The 16868-nt window shown below is 43.1% G+C and overlaps 1 long non-coding RNA gene across 1 annotated transcript; it reads left to right on the top strand.

The window, feature by feature from the left end:
- The first annotated feature begins 7553 nt into the window (after nucleotides 1–7553).
- LOC110260463 (uncharacterized) lies at nucleotides 7554–10661 on the top strand. Its single transcript, XR_014843947.1, has 3 exons — nucleotides 7554–7624; nucleotides 8413–9100; nucleotides 9864–10661. It is a non-coding gene; the product is annotated as an uncharacterized LOC110260463 (long non-coding RNA).
- The last annotated feature ends 6207 nt before the right edge of the window (nucleotides 10662–16868 follow it).

The raw sequence follows: 16868 nt of genomic DNA, 5'->3' as shown, positions 1-16868 counted from the left end.
CTTGTATGCAATTAAAGGACTAGATTAGATTTTTAAGCTTCTTCCAATGTAAATATGCTGTGTTCTATGTCTTATTATCATGATGACTCTAATAAATTAATAGAAGACTAGCAGTAAGTGAATTGTAAATTATCTCCTGATTTGAGGGGGAAACAGGGGTCATCAGAAACTAAAGTAGGATTGTTCATGCTTCTCTGAGCATTCTCTACCTCCCCTTCCTCTCCAAAGCTTTCCAAATCTTTGAAGAGGTAGAGCAATATCCTGTCCATCAACCAAGAGCCACATGTGCACAGGGAGGAGCCCCAGCCTCTGATGGGACCATCCTTGAGTGAGAAGGCTCAGACACCTTCCAAAACACTGGGTCCCAGTAGAGAGGCTCACACTGTGATGCTTCCCTCAGGAGTGGGAAGCATCCCACTTCCTTTCTCTGCTCCTGTTACATCTTCTCAACCTGAGAACCCGCAAATGGCAGCATTAAGGATGCTCTGGGTAGAAGCTTATGATTACACAAGCATGAGCTCTTCTGCAAACCCTGATGCCTGAGTCCAGTGCACCCAACCTGGAAGACATGCTGCGCAGTATCTCTGGAAGCTGACTGCGGCCGTTCCCCTCATCCTCCCAATCAGCCTCCACACATCCCTGGATCCTGGAGACCTCCTGGGTGGAGTCTGGTCTCTAGAAAAGCTAAAGAACGATCATATTAACAGCTATGAAAAAATAGAATTATAGAATTCCTGCTGTGGCACAGTGGGTTAAGAACCTGACTGCAGCAGCTTTTGTCGCTGCAGAGGCACAGGTTTGATGCCTCGGGAACTTCCATGTGCTGCAGGTGTGGCCATAAAAAAGTTTTAAATTTTTAAAAATTAGGAGATCCTGTTGTGGCTCAGCAGGTTAAGAACCCAACATAGTGTCCATGAGGATGTGGGTTTGATCTGTGGTTTCAATCCATGACCTTGCTCAGTGGGTTAATGATCTGGCATTACCGCACACCACAGCAGATGCTGTATGGTAGGTTGCAGATGTGGCTTAGATCCGGTGTTACCATAGCTGTGATGTAAACCTGCAGCTGCAGCTCCTATTCAACCTCCAGCTCAGAAATGTCCATGTACCACAGGTGCGGCCCCAAAAAGAAAAAAAAATTTTTTTTAATTAAAAATATAAGAAAGAAATAGATTTGCTTTCTGGCTTTAACCTACTATCCTTCTATTGCCAGCCTTAAACAGAAAGCTTGCTTAAGAAAACAAAGTCCATGACTCAAGTTTATGTCTCCAGGGCCTGGAAGATTTTCTCTCAGTGTTGACACCTGAGTTGATATTTTCAGGCCTTAGCTTTGAGGAGTTCAGGGTCTCCATATTAGGGGAGTGTTGTGGGCTGAACTCTGTCTTCCCGAAATTCACATGTTCAAGTCCTAAACTCCAGTATGTTAGAATGTGACTGTATTTAGAGAAAGGACCTTTAAAGAGGTAGTTACGGTAAAAGGAGATCATATGGGTGGTGTCTTTATAAGTAGTCCTAGCAAACTAATATAGGAAGTTTGTTCAAGATATCTGCCTATTTCTGCCCTTTCCTGATGCCTCCCACCAGATTATCTGTTTACCTGTGTCAACTTAGCAGCCTGGAATGGGCACTTATTAAGGTTGGATCTTTCCTCGAAAAGGTTTGCAGATGGGGTCAGGACATTCAGACTTAAAACTGTGTGAGTGTTGGTACCTGAGATCCTTACTTGCTGCTGCCCCTCCCTTCTTTTCTTTTTTGTTTTCGTTTTTTAGGGCTACACGTGTAGCCTACAGAATTTCCCAGGCTAGGGGTCGAATAAGAGCTGCAGCTGTCAGCCTACATCACAGCCACAGCACATGGGATCTGAGCTGCATCTGTGAGCCACACCACAGCTCATGGCAACACCAGAGCCTTAACCCACTGAGCGAGGCCAGGGATCGAACCCACATCCTTATGATTACCGGTCGGGTTTGTAACCCGCTGAGCCAGAATGGGAACTCTAGCTGCTGCCCCTACTTAATTCAGACACTCACTGGATGTTTATCATGTCTGAGGGCTATGGGAACACAGAGAAAAGCCCTCTAAAACTAGGAAAGAAAGCTTCCCTGAAGAGATGACTATTTAAACCATTTTTAAAGGCTGAGTAAGAATTGTCCAAATGGAAATTGTTAGAGAAAGTTGGGGCAGGAGGAGAGAATTCAAGCAGAAGGACTCGCATGTTCAAAGGTGCAAAGATATGAAACAGTGACCTGTGGGAAGAATATAAATAATTTTCAGTGACAGGAGTAAAGTGACCTGTGGGCTGTGGCACAGGGACAGGCAGGAACCCAAATACAGGGTTCTTGTACATAGGCTGAGGGATCTCAACTGGTGACTTTGGTAGGATTTGTAGTTTCAACACTCTATCTGGAAGAGTTCACCTTAGGGTAGGAATGGGGTGAATGGTCGAGGAGGAAGCAGAGACTCATCTTGGGAGTTCCTCTTGTGGCTCAGTGGTTAATGAACCCAGCTAGGAACTATGAGGATGTGGGTTTGATCCCTGGCCTCACTCAGTGGGTTAAGGATCTGGCATTGCTGTCAGCAGTGGTGTAGGTTGCAGACGCGGCTCAGATCTGACGTTGCTGTGGCTCTGGTGTAGGCCAGCATCTATAGCTCTGATTTGACCCTTAGCCTGGGAACCTCCATATGCCGCAGGTTCACCCCCCCCCCAAAAAAAAAGATACATTTTTTTTTGGAGAAACTCCACTGTGAAAGGAAGGCAAGGGCAGTAGCTAGAGGAAGGGCAAGGTCAAAGTGAAGGAGAGCTGTGGGGAATGGGCTGGTAAAGAAGGTAAGTCCCAGAGAAAGGCGCCTATTGTCAGAGGCTGGTTTCTCTGAGGAGACAAGAGAGGAGGGAGCCCGGAGTGGACATGGAGCCGTCAGACCTAGGTAAGCAGAGGGACATCCCTTCTGCCACAATGGGAGAGGGGCACCTGGGGATGGGGTTGCTTAAGGAGAAAAAAGTGAGCGGAAGAAAGATAAGAGGAAAAGAAAGTTGGAGGAATTCTTTGCTGGCAGCCTTCATTTTCCTAGGGAAAAGGTGGGAGATCATCTGTTTGCTATGAAAGGAGAGGTGGGTGGAAAGGGCCTTAGAAGAAGGGTACATGTTTTAAATCCATTTCAGGAGATGGGTGAGGAACCAACTAGACTTAAGTAAGAAATGCTGACATTGGAAACTATCCTACTTTGGCCTTAGAACTGGACCCTGAATAGGGGTTTAACTACTAGTTGTTGCTTGGGGAGACGATCCTGGGAAACCCCAGAAGAGAATGAGAAAGTGAAGCAGAGAAGGGACCATAACCAAAAAATATCACTGTGGTAAATGCAGAGAAAAACACGCTCTTCAACATCACCCCACAGTGGGGAAGGCGATGGAAAATTCATACACCAAGTCCCAATAGCCATTGGTTAAGGGGATAGGAATGTTGTGGTTCTCTGTTGCTATATAACAGATCACTCCAAACTTAGGGGCTTTGAATAGCAACAGTCATTATCTCTCACAGTTTCCATGGGTTAGGACTTGACTGGGCCATTCTAGCACAGGGTCTCTAAAGGTAGTTATTATCAAATAGTGGCTAGAGATGGAAGAGCAGGGGAAACTAGGCCAGCTAAGGGATGGGCAACATTTCTCTTTACAGAGTCTCATAGCTCTTCATTGGTCTTTTGCCATGAGATAGTTTGGACTTCCTCACAACATGGTGCCCTTAAGGCAGTCAGATGGCTTACAGGGTAGATGGAAGAATGCAAAGGAAAGTAGTCCAATAAGAAGGTAAAAGCTTTATTGCTTTTTATGACCTAGCCTCAGATGTTATATAGCATCATTTCCAACTGTGCTCTCTTTGGTTGAAACAGTCCCCAAAGCCTGCCCAGTTTCAAAGGAAGAGGACTTAGACTTTACTTTTCAGTGGGAGGAGTGTCAAATTCACACTATATGTGAATGAACATGGGATAGGACATATCACCACCCTATCCATTTGGATAATACGAGGCAGGAAGTGGAGACAGTGGCCAGAGGAAGTGTCAGGTAATTCTTCAGTATCTATACCATGCTCATCGCTTCTCAGCCTTCTGGCTAAGATCACGTACACAGCATGCCCATGTAGAGTAGGTTTCAGCAGCCAAAGAGTTAAGAGCTGCTGCCAATTGGACATCTTAGTTCGTGGAAATGATCAATGCTGAGGAGATGTGAGTGGGCACCTACAGCTTCTGCTATATCGACCATATATTCATTGTGAGCAGTGATGTGGTTTTTTCCAGTAAGTCTTGATTTAAGTTCTGAATGCCTCCTCCTACCACTAGAGTTACATTGACTATTTGGCAAGACTAACTCCCCCTCTTATGGTTTAGATGACTTGATTAAAAACTACTGTACACATTCTTCCATGTTCCATTGGCTTCCATGTTCCATACTGCCTATGCAGCCTTACCAACCACTCTCCTGAATTCCATGGCTGTCTATACCTTCCCAGTTCTTATTGCATGAATGCTTACTTGTTTCAGCCCTATACCTTTTCTTGGACTCCAGCTGTTGGCCCCCACCTAGATTTGGCTCATTAATATGGTCTAAGTTCCAATACAGTCATAACTTAAAGAAGCTCAGGCTTATGGCCCACTGGGGCCTCAGCAGGGTTCAGAATTTCTGGTCAAATTCCTGACCCTAACCCCTTACCCATTTGGAACTAGGCTCTCCTAAAAGAGTGTCTCCAATATATCTATCTACTCCATCAGGGCCAGTCCTCCACCCTCAATCAAACATCCATAGCCTAAAAAGACCACAGATCTTGGCAATTTTCCAAGACTTCCAAGGGATGGCATGTCTCCACTTAGGAAGGCTCAGATAGCCCCTCACCAACTCCAGTCCTTCAGGGTTCACTTTCCTTGGGCATCTCTCACAAGTTAACACTGCCCTCCCCCCACAGACTGGCCTCATCAACACACAGCTCTCCTTTCTCACCCTAGCCCAACAGTTCTCTCTTGATTCACTAGGGATCAATTGTCACATTTCACAGGGATAATTAAAGGAAAGCAAAAGCAGACTGGAGGTTGCCTAGGGTCAGGAGCATAGTGGGAGATGGACCCATCTTGTGCAAAGGGGCACAAGCGAATTTTTGGATGATTAAAATGTTCTATACCTTCATTGGGTGGTGGTTACACAACTGTTTACATTTGTCAAACTTCATGGAGATGCATGCTTTGAATGGGGGCAATTTGCTATATATAAGTTATATATCAATAAACTGATTATTTTAAAAGAGGGGTAGTAATCAATCAACCACGGAGAGTGCATGCCATTAATCTGACCTACTGGATGCGGTCTCCCCTCCAAAGCCTTTGGTATCATTCCTTCCTCTAAGAGGAGGCAACCTGGGAGGTCTCTCCTGTATCCCAACATGGCGCCCTACAGGCTCTGCCATGACTGTCCTCTCCACATCTCAGTGCATAGGGACAGAGTATTTCACAAAAGTATATAAATACATTCTACTCCACACCCCTAAATTATTTTTATGGCATAATATATGCTGGAGAATATGCACTTAGTTATAGGTAGAATGAAAGAAGTAGTGGTACCAAGGTAGAGTAGATATATGAGAAACACCCAAATAAATACGTGAGATTGATTGATCTAGTTATTTATTTTTACTGTATCAGCCTAAATGACTTCATCCATAATTGCTCATTTCCTTTCAGCTATTTCAACTAGAAGTAGGATCTATTCTACAAAATTATAGGATGGAAAAGTATTGTAATAAGTATTGGGTACCAAATTTTTAAGTACTAACAGATATATGTAGGGGTTGAACTAGACCTAAAAATAAAAATTTTGGGAAAGGAAAAAGGGATTGAATGGTTTAGTTATGACTTAAAGCTCAATCTTAGAAAATAATTTGAATATTTGCGACATTTCACCTTGATTTTATAATGGATAGTGATTTATTGCCTTTTTTTTAATGGCCACACCCATGGCATATAGAAGTTCCTGGGCTAGGAGTCTAATAGGAGCTGCTACAATCACAGCAACACTGGATCTGAGCCACATCTGCAACCTATGCTACAAGCCCCCAGATCCTTAACCCACTGAGCAAGCCCAGGGATCATACCCTCATCCTCACAGAAACAACGTCAGGTCCTTAACCTGCTGAGCCACAGAAGGAACGCCTAATGAACTTCTCTCTGTATCATTATCTGGGTAATAGGTGCTACAAAAATTCTTCTTAGTTGTTAATATTTTATTGTGTAAAGTAACTTTGCTTTATATATTTCTAAAACATATTCATTTTCACACTACTCAGCGTTTTCACTACTAGTTTAAATATGTAACTCATAATAAAAAATAATGGTACTATCATATTTTCAAGGCCAAATGCCATCCCCAAATCACTCCACTAAATAGATTCTTTGTAGGAGTTCACCATGGTATGGTGCATTAAGGTTCCAACTGCAGAGTCCCCGTTGTGGCTCAGCAGTAATGAACTCTACTAGTATCCATGATAACTCGGGTTTGATCCCTGGCCCTGCTTATTAGGTTAAGGATCCAACATTGCCATGAGCTGTGGTTGTAGGCTGCAGATGTGGTTCAGATCTGTCGTGGCTGTCACTGTGGCATAGGCCAGCAGCTGCAAACTCTGATTTAGCCCCTAGCCTGGGAAATTCCAGGTGCTGCAGGTGCAGCCCTATAAAGCCAAAAAAAAAAAAAGAGAGAGAGACAATCTGACTGCAGTGCCTTGGGTCGCTGCAGAGGCATGGGTTTGATCTCTGGAAGTGGGTTAAAGGATCTGCCGCAGCTGTGGTTCCAAATCAATCCCTGGCCTAGAAACTTCCATGTGAGTAAGTTCATTTAAAAAAACAAAAAGATCCTTTGTAATTTCAAAAGGGATGCAGTTTTATTTGACTTTTTAAAACTGATTTCATCAGATAACATACTCTAAATAAATTGCATGCATATGATTAAAATACAGTTGTAATAATATTCACTATGGGCAACATTTCCAAAATCACTGAAACTCAGGAAAGTTTTTCATTCTTTGAGTGAGATATCCCTATGTGCCGATTTCATCTGAAACCAATTTAATTCACTAATTCACATCTGAAAGTGGGTGTGATTTACTTTCCTTAATCAAAAGCAAACAAAACAAACTGGAAAGAACAGAAAACTGAGGCTATCTCATGTAATTAAAGGAAGTATTATTTTATGAAAATTTATTTTGTGTGTGTGTGTGAAATTCCATGACATGTATACTAGTTTGCAGTGTAACATCTATATCTCACCGTGAGAAAGTGGTCAAAAGTAATTGGAAAACAGCCCTGGTTGTTTTCATGGATTGGCCTTCATTGGTCTTGATTACTTACATGATTGCTAAATTGAGATCAGGAGCAAAGGAGCAGCTACCAGAGCCCGGATTGCCTTCAGACCAGTATGGACCTGCAGGGCTGCAGGCCATTCATCTTGAAAAAGAGCTACATCGGTGTGAAATTGTTCAGTGATGAAACCTACTTTAGGAGCTGCCGCTGCTGGGTGAGAAGAGCTTCCAGCTTGAAAGTCTGCTCTCAGAGGAAGAGTCCTGGGGACCTGCAACATCCGTGTGAAATCGTGTGAGTTTCTTTCATTTGTTTGGTTTTCACCCCAGGGCATGCATGTACCTGCAGACACTGGTTCCCCCTGATAATCCTGCAGGGCACCCCAACTCCAACTCCAAGTTTTTATTTCAGCTCCTCCTTAGTGCTACACTATCTCTCCTTTTGGATCCAACTGACATTTAAAAAAATCTCGTAATTCTTTGGTGTATTTTTAAATAAAATTATATTTATGGGTAGGTAGGAGAGGTGTAGAAATCAAGTTCAAAAGCATAAAGTCTCTCCTTCCCTTTCTGTCCTCCAGTCACCACTTTCCTCTGCAGAGGCAGTAAATGTCACGTTTGTTTTTACTTAGTAACCACTCCCAGGTTTTGAAGCTGGCATGGGAAGGAGGTTCCTGGAAACTGGTTTTGCAACCCTTGGGCTTCTGCCACCTGAGGGATAAGAAAGTTTGGAGAGCGAATTGGAGGTTCACAGATCAGGGGAAAGCTGCTAAGTCCACACTTGCACTCCCAAAGTGTTAGCCCCTGAGGGGAGGTGTTGGCCCCCCTGTGGCCTTAGGACAGCACCAGCTTCTTAGGACCCTTCCCTACTTCTGGGAATGAATCACCATGACCTTTATGGTGGACATGCCAGACCCTAAAAGGGGATGTGTCCTGGGAGCTCCCCTTGTGCACCCCACTCCTGTCCCTCCTGCTTTCCACTTAGGATCGCACCACATTCACACAGCAGCTTCCTATGATCAATCATTATCTGCCCATTAGGCTGTGTTCTCACAACAATCCACCTCGCTCCTTTCCACAGGTGTTTCCACGAGATTGACCTACAGTCCCCTGTCACCAGTATCACCTGGGATTCTGCTCACTGTCACATGTCATACTCACAGTCATGATGAGATCACTACCCAGCTCTGAGCACCAGGAGGACCTCGGCATGTCTAAAACCAATCTTAAGGCCAAGTGCAGAGCCTTAGGGACAGAGTTAGAGAAACAGCTGCAGCCAGAAGCCTGAGCTGCTGAGTGGCTGCTGTGGAAGAAGGCTCACCAATGAAGCAAGGAGCAAGGGAACCAGCAATGAGGAGGAGAGAGATGCAGGAGCCAGGGAAGGCCCCAGAGCCATGGAGCACCCAGCAGAGTATCAGGGAGGCACCGAGGACCCGTGAGCTGACCATGGCTGGATGGAAGGCCCTACGACCAGCACGGCTAAGCCCCAGGGAGCAATGTCATGGAAAGCCAGGACTCATGAAGTAGCATGACAGTCAAGGCATGAGAGGCAGAGATAGAGCTACTTGCTGAAAACTACGTGTTCAATGGAGAAAAATCTCCCGCTCCCAGGAGAGAACTGTCTTGCCACCTGGGATCCTGAAGCTTCCACCTTGGCACCCCTGATGCTTAGACGGGGTAGAAGGCTTATTAAGCATCTGTAACAGCTTTAGGATTCCCGTGCATGATCTCAGGAGATTGGACTTCTGGCAGAGACAGTGGACATCTGGGTAAGTGTTTTCAATCCTAACGTCATCCTAACATATCTGGATGGGTGAAAGAATTCTCTGAGACTCTGAGGGATGTAATCTGAGCCTGTGTGAGGGATCATCACAGCGATAGGGAAGAAAAGAGCCAGTCACCTTGACCTACAAAGTGGACCAGTCAGGTGCACTCGCCAAAAACATGCAGGGATGCTTGGGGCCAGTGGTGGACTCTGTCTTTCAACAAAGATATAACTTAGTCACATGGACACACCACCTATAAGGAAAGATGGGAAATGCGGTCTAATGGAGTGTTATGGACTGAATGTTTGTGTCCTGGAGTTCCTTTCGTGGCTCAGCGGTTAGTGAACCTGACTGGGGTTGATGAGGATGTGGGTTCCATGCCTGGTGTCATTCAGCAGGTAAAGGATCCAGTGTTGCTGTGAGCTGTGGTATTGGTTGCTGGCGAGGCTCGGATCCCGTGTTGGGGTGGCTGTGGTGTAGGCAGGCAGCTGCAGCTGTAATTCAACCCCTTGCCCGGGAGCCTCCTTATGCCCATGTGGCCCTTAAAAAAAAAAAAAAAAAAAAAAAAAAAGTTTGCGTCCCCTGCAATATCCATATTTTCACACCCTAATCCCCACTGCAATGGTATTTAGAGGTAGGGCTTTAGGAAGGTAATTAGGTGTAGATGAGGTCATAAGGGTGGAGCACCCATGATGGGAATCAGTATCTATAGGGACTTATAAGGTTCTTATTTATTATTATTTATTTTATTTATTGTCTTTTTTAGGGCCGCAGCCCCGAGGCCAGGATCAAACCCACAACCTCAAGGTTCCTTATCAGATTCGTTTCTGCTGCACCACTGCAGGAACTCCCATAAGGTTCTTAATTAAAGAGGAAGAGACCAGAGTGGGCGATCCCCTCTCCTCTCCTTTCCTCTCCCTTCTCTCCCCTGCCCCACACCCCTCTTTATCTGCCTTGAAAGAACACAATTAGAAGGCAGCCGGGAAGAGAAACCTCACCAATAATCAGAAATGTGGCTCCTTGAGCTCAGACTTCTAGCATCCAGAATTGTGAGAAATAAATGTCTGCTGCTTAAGCCATTCAATCCATGGTATTTTGTTTTAGTAGACTGAGCTGCTAAAGACATGGAGTAATAAAAGTGAAGAGTGGGAGTTCCTGTCTGTGGGGCAGCAGAATCTGACTAGGAAACATGAGGTTGCTGGTTCCATCCCTGGCCTCGCACAGTGGGTTAAGTATCTGGCATTGCCATGAGCTGGAATGTAGGTCTCAGACGAGGCTCGGATCTGGTGTGGCTGTGGCGTAGGCTGGCAACTACAGCTCTGATTAGACCTCTAGCCTGGGGAACCTCCATGTGCCTCAAGTGCAGCCCTGAAAAAAAAAAAAAAAAAAAAAAGTGAAGAATGAGTTTTGATGTACAGTTAACATCTCTTTCACACTAAGGAAGGTTACGTCAGGTTCGTTATGCCCATATTTAAGAAGAGTCAACTCCATTGGACTTGACCATCGCCAGTGTTCTCCACTTAGTGGCATAGAGATCATAACATCAGACATGAAATAAAAAAAAGGAAAGGAAAACAATACAACACATGGTTATGTGATGAACAATATCACAAAGCCATCCAAGTGGTAACACTGATTATTTGGCTTTCAACCTTTAGGCTCAAACGATTAACAAGTCGTTGGAGAGTTAACCATGCTTTCAGAACAGAGGGCAGGTGTTACCTACCTTGATTATGTAAAAGTAAAAACAGCTGAAAGATGTAGAGAAGCAGAAGAGAGGGAAGAAGAGGGAGGGCAAAGTGGAAATGTAAAGGTCAGCGATGTGGGGGTGGGGTCAAGAGATACTGCCTTTAGATGGTGGGAAAAGAAATAAGAGTCAGTGGCAGGTGATCTTGGAGGCATAGAGGATGGTTATTTAACTGTACAAGATAGGGACAGGGCGATGAAAGTCACCTGGCATAGTCAAGAGGCAGTGTCTAAAACCAATATATCAAGAAGTAGCAGGAGTTCCCATCATGGCTCAGTGGAAACAAATCTGACTAGTATCCAGGAGGACACAGGTTCGATCCCTGGCCTCAGTCAGTGGGTTGGGGATCCGGCATTGCCTTGAGCTGTGGTCTAGGTTGCAGATGCTGCTCGGGTCTGGCGTTGCTGTGGCTGTGGTGTAGGCCGGTGGCTACAGCTCTGATTAGATCCCTAGCCTGGGAACCTCCATATGCCAAGGGTGCAGTCCTAAAAAGACAAAAGAAAAAAAAGAAAAAAAGAGCATACACATGATATGTAGAGGTAAAGAAGCAACTACCAGAAACCTCAATTGTAGAAAGAGTTCAAAGGTATTTGCTCCAGGGCAGCAGGATTAGGTGGGGCTGGAAACTGTTGCTTTTCTGTAGTAAATAATTTATTTAACAATTCTGCCCAAATTATATTAATGAAATTTTTTCTATGGCCAAACCTGCTGCATATGGACATTTCTGGGCCAGGAATTGAATGCAAGCCACAGCTGTGACCTATGCCACAGCTGAAGCAATCCCATTTTTTTTTTTTTTTTTTTTTTTTTTTTTTTTTTTTTTTTTGCTTTTTTAGGGCTGTGCCGGTGGCATACGGAGGTTCCCAAACTAGGGGTCAAATCAGAGCTGTGGCTGCTGGCCTACACCACAACCACAGCAACGCCAGATCTGAGCTGAATCTCCGACCTACACCACAGGTCGCAGTAACACTAGATCCTTAACCTGCTGAGTGACACCAGGGACCAAACCTGCATCCTCATGGATCCTAGTCGGATTCGTTTCCACTGCACCATGATGGGAACTCCAGCAATGCCAGATCTTTTAACTCACTGTTGGGCTGGGGATTGAACCTGTGACTCTACAGCAACCCAAGCCACTGCATCAGATTCCTGCACCACAGCAGGAACTCCATTAATGTAATTTTTAGAAATAAGATAAGCATGGTAGTGATGTATTTGGGAGAGCTATCCATTCAAAATAATAGAAATGAAGTATGTTGTGTTATTTGAAAGCCTTTATATTTACAGAGCATTGAGCCATTTCTTGATGTTGCAAGATGGCAAAGTTTTACTACACCTGTTCCCATTTCTATCTGAAGGAGGTCACTGCTCCACCTCCTTTCTATAGCCACTGAAAACTAGACAACTGCAGGTTGATTAAGTAAAGAATAACCATGGAATTCCTGTTGTGCCTCAATGGGTTAAGGACCCAACATAGTGCCTCGTGAGGATGCAAGTTCGATCCCTGGTCTCACTCCGTGGGTTAAGAATCCGGAGTTGCTGCAAGCTGCAGTGTAGATTGCAGATGCAGCTCAGATCTGATGTTGCTGTGACTGTGGTGTAGGCCAGCAGCTGCAGCTCTGATTCGACCCCTAGTGCGGGAACCTCCATATGCTTCGGGTATGGCCTTTTAAAAAAAAAAAAATCACTTATAGCATATAAGTGATTTAATATAATTATAAATAATATAAATAATATAAATCAATGTATATGCTAAACAGAAACAGATTCATAGACATACAATCTTGTGGTTACCAAAGGGGAGTGGAGAGGGACAAAATTAGGGGTATGGGATTAGCAAATACAGACTACTGTATATAAAATAGATAAGGAACAAAGATATACTGTATAGCACAGGAAATTATATTCCTTATCTTGTAATAACTTGCAATGAAATATAATCAGCAAAAATGCTGAATCGCTGTGCTGTATACCTGAAATTAACACAATATTGTAAATCAACTACAATTGAAAAAAAAGGTAACCAATTAGCTAGTAGGTACCTTGTTAATTTGGAATGAAATCAGACTTTGCCCCAAGATACTGGCCCTAATATCTATTGCTTGCCAAGCTTGCAGTGTGTACAGAGCATTTTTTTCCTATTCAAGGATCCACAATACCTTTGTACCCCTGGAAGCCGTAGCCCATTAAACTCTGTGGGAGATGGCTACACATTCATCCTTCGTCCTTCACAGAACTCTGCTCAGATATGCTTGAAGTGCCCGTGTTCTTTGTGCCTGTGTATCTATGTATGGCTTTGATTTTTGGGTTAAGATTTTTTTTAATGATTTTGCTGAGTAAAACCTAGGCAGTGAGCAAAATTTTAAAGTGGTTTTTATCCTGGAGAAAAAATAGACATCTGTGAAACAAAATGGAGAATCCGAAAATAGACCCCAATACATACAGCATTTTATTTCATGGTGAAGCTGGCATTTCAACCATGTTGGGGGCGTTCCCCTGGTGGTGCAGTGGAAATGAATCCAGCTTGTATCCATGAGGATGTGGGTTCAAACCCTGGCTTCTCTCAGTGGGTCAGAGATCCGGCATTGCCTGAGCTGTGGTGTAGGTCACAGACACGGCTCAGATCCTGCCTTGCTGTGGCTGTGGTGTAGGCCGGCAGCTGTAGCTCCTAGCCTGGGAACTTCTCTATGCCGAGGGTGGGGCTCTGAAAAGCAAAAAGAAAAAAAAAAGTTGGAAAATCATGGATCCACAGAAAAAATTGTTAGCAGGGGGAAGCTAGATTCCTGCCTCATTCCCATATTTTGGTGCCTCAAAGATATAACATGTATCAAGAAGTTGAACATAAAATAAGCCATAAAATTTCAAAGAAAAAGCATGATTGAAGGTAAAAAAGCCCTTTCTAAGATATTAAACCTAGAAGCCATAAAGTTAAAAGATTGGTAAATTTTGATACACAATTTTTTTCTCTATGGAATAAAAGTAGTCTAAGGGCAAAGACCACTGTCAAATGAAAAAATATGTATACTTACAACCTATTTGGTAGCCAAAGGCTAATGTTCTTAACTTATAAAAAAAAGCTTAGGAGTACCCATCATGGCACAGCAGAAACGAATCCAACTAGGAACCATGAGGTTGCAGTTTCAATCCCTGGCCTCACTCAGTGGGTTAAGGATCCAGTGTTGCCGTGAGCTGTGGTGTAGATTGCAGAGGCGTCTTGGATCGGGAGTTGCTGTGGCTGTGACTCAGATTAGACCCCTAGCCTGGGAATCTTCATATGCCGCGGGTGTAGCCCTAAAAAGCAAAATAAATAAGTAAATTTTAAAAAACAAAAAATAAAAAAGCTTAGACAAGTTAATGAGAAAAAGTGACAATCTAATAAGACAACGGGCAAAAGATAAGAAATGGCAATTTTCAACTACAAACATTCCAGCCATTAAATACAAATGAATAAGTAATAAAATTTACTAATTATTAGATAAGTGCAAAAAATAAAAATGCAATTCCTATGGGGTTAACAAACATTTAAATTTCAATGAGCCATTGTTGTTGAAATATAGAGATACACATCTTAATGTACTCCTGTGGGAATATAAACTGATGAATTCTTGGGGAGGAAAATTTGGCTGTAGCTATCAATACTCACAGTACCTTTGACTTAGCCTTTCCACGAATAAGGAGATTTACTGTGGATACAGTCACATTTCACCAAGACAGTCTATGAGACTGGGCTCCTTACAGTGTTGGTAATAGCACAAAAAAATTTAAAGGAGGGAGAGAAAGAGAACAACAACCAAACTGTCAGCAGGAAGCTTGTAAAAAAATAATAGTGTGACAGCACCAAGTGTTGGCAAGTTTGCTGAGCAATGCTGTTTCTTTTGCTCAGGGGTATGGGAAGGGATGGGTGCTAACATTTAGAAACAGTTGGCCCTTCCTGATAAAACTGACATACCATGACCTAGAAATTCCAATTCTAGAAATACACCTTTAAAATTTGATGCAGGGAGGGAGTTCCCGTCGTGGCGCAGTGCTTAACGAATCCAACTTGGAACCATGAGGTTGTGGGTTCAATCCCTGCCCTTGCTCAGTGGGTTAACGATCCAGCGTTGCCGTGAGCTGTGGTGTAGGTTGCAGACTCTGCTCGGATCCTGCGTTGCTGTGGCTCTGGCGGCTACGGCTCCGATTCGACCCCTGGCCTGGGAACCTCCATGTGCTGCGGGAGCGGCCCAAGAAATAGCAAAAAAAAAAAAAAAAAAGGACAAAAAAAAAATTGATGCAGGGAGTTCCCGTTGTAGTGCAGCGGAAGCAAATCCAACTAGTGTCCATGAGGATGTGGGTTCATTCTGTGGCCTTGCTCAGTGGGTTATGGGTCTGGCATTGCTGTGAGCTGTGGTTGTAGGTTGAAGAGGTGGCTTGGATCTGGCATTGCTGTGGCTGTGGCGGAGGCCAGCAGTTGTTCTAATTTGACCCCTAGCCTGGGAACTTCCATATGCCACTAAAAAGCAAAATAAATAAATTAAATGTAAAATAAATATATATATATAATTTGATGCACATGAGTATAAAAATACATCTATCAGTATGTTCATTTTCTACAATAGGTCCATACTGGAAACCATCCAAATGCCCATCAGCATTAAAATTATTTTTTTGAGGTGGGATTTAGTTATACAATGGGATACTATCATAGAGAAATGAAAATAATGAACTCAGCTACATGCCACAATATGGATGAATCTCATAAATATACTGTAGAGCAAAAGAAGTAAGAAACTATAACATTCATGGGATATGAACCCATCTAAATAAAGTTTATAAACAGAAAAACTGTCCTATTGAGAAATGCATCCATTGATGGTCAATATTTTAAATGCAAAGGAATTATTATTACAAATGTCAGGATAGGGTGACTTCTGCTAGGTAGAAATAATGCTTTATTTGAGTAAGATTTCACTGGGGGTCTTTGGGTGGTAGCAAGGCTCTATTTCTTGACCTGAATAGTATCTAAATAATGTCAGTGTGTTTGTATGTCTGCATGCCTGTGTACACATTGTGTATGTTATATAGCACAATAAATTCAGGACAAAAGAAATCCTAAATCTACTCTTAGAATATTGTTAGAAGATTCCTATGCTACTATTAAAGAAAAGAATGAGGACTTCCCGTCTTGGCGCAGTGGTTAACGAATCTGACTAGGAACCATGAGGTTTCGGGTTTGATCCCTGCCCTTGCTCAGTGGGTTAACGATCTGGCGTTGCCGTGAGCTGTGGTGTAGGTCGCAGACTCTGCTCGGATCCCGTGTTGCTGTGGCTCTGGTGTAGGCTGGCAGCTACAGCTCCTATTAGACCCCTAGCCTGGGAACCTCCATATGCCATGGGAGCAGCCCAAGAAATGGCAAAAAGACAAAAAAAAAAAAAAAAAAAGAAAGAAAACCTTTTTTTTAGATTTTTTTAAATCGAAGTGTAATTGATTTACAATGTTTCAGATGTACAACAAAGTGATTCATATATATATATATGTATATTCATTTTCTTCTCCATTATGGTTTATGATAGGATATTGAATATAGTTCTCGGTACTACACAATAAAACCTTGTTATCTATTTTATATATTATAGTTTGAATTTGCTAATCCCAAACACCCAATTTATCCCTCCCCCACCTCCTTTCCCCTTTGTTAACCGAAAGTCTTTTTGTAATCTCTGTGAATCTGTTCCTGTTTTGTAAATAAGTTCATTTGTGTCATGTTTTAGGTTCTGCACATAAGTGATATCATATAGTATTTGTCTTTTTCTTTCTGACTTACTGAGAATGATAATCTCTAGGTCCATCCATGTTGCTTTAAATGGCATTATTTCCTTCTTTTTATGTCTGAGTAGTATTCCATAGTATACATCTTCTTTATCCATTCATATGCTGGCGGACATTTAGGTTGCTTCCATGTCTTGACTATTGTATATAGTGTTGCAATGAATTTTGGGGTACATGTATCTCTTTAAATTATAATTTTCTCTGCCCAGGAGTGAA

The sequence above is a fragment of the Sus scrofa genome, chromosome 4 (assembly GCF_054392235.1).
Source record: "Sus scrofa isolate SSC_HxYL_T2T_F1_AM1 chromosome 4, Sscrofa_HxYL_maternal_Yorkshire_Landrace_v2.0, whole genome shotgun sequence".
NCBI classification, from domain to species: Eukaryota; Metazoa; Chordata; class Mammalia; order Artiodactyla; family Suidae; genus Sus; species Sus scrofa.
This window is presented reverse-complemented; position numbering and strand designations above follow the sequence as displayed.